We start from the raw sequence: 576 nt of genomic DNA on the forward strand, positions 1-576 counted from the left end.
TAACATTAAAGTCAATTTTCCCCCCTCCCCCCCAATGTAAATGCCAGCACTTACCTTAACTGATGTCTCTTAATCCGATCTTCTTCTTTCCTGATGTTTTCATCTGTCACTCCAGCGGTGCTGCGGGTCTCCGATCCAGAGCCGACTCCTCTGTCCTTGCTGGCACTTCCTGTCCCACGGTGTGTCTGCACGCGTCCGTAGACTTACCTTGTGTCTCTCCTCGTCTCCCGGCTGAAAATCCGAACTCCACATGCGCCCGCCCCAAGATGCTTTGCGGCCGCCTGAGCAGTTTCGGATTTTTGGACAGGAGCGCGCGGCATAGACAGGGTAAGTTTAAACCGCTGTTAAAGCTTTTTGTTTTTTTCCCAACTTTTTACATATATCTACTGCTTGCTAGCCTTATATATGCAAAAAAGCCAGAGGGTTTAATAACCCTTTAAGACTCACCTGGTCCCTGGAACGACCGACAAGCGCAGACTCCTGTCTCTCAGGCTGTCATTATATGCATACAGAGCGTGCCGGTTACTATTTAAACCGGCGCGCTGTGTGCAGCTTCTGAGAAGATACGCTATTAGC

The sequence above is a fragment of the Nanorana parkeri genome, unplaced genomic scaffold, assembly GCF_000935625.1.
Source record: "Nanorana parkeri isolate BGI_ZX_2015 unplaced genomic scaffold, ASM93562v1 scaffold1630, whole genome shotgun sequence".
In the NCBI taxonomy this organism is placed as follows: Eukaryota; Metazoa; Chordata; class Amphibia; order Anura; family Dicroglossidae; genus Nanorana; species Nanorana parkeri.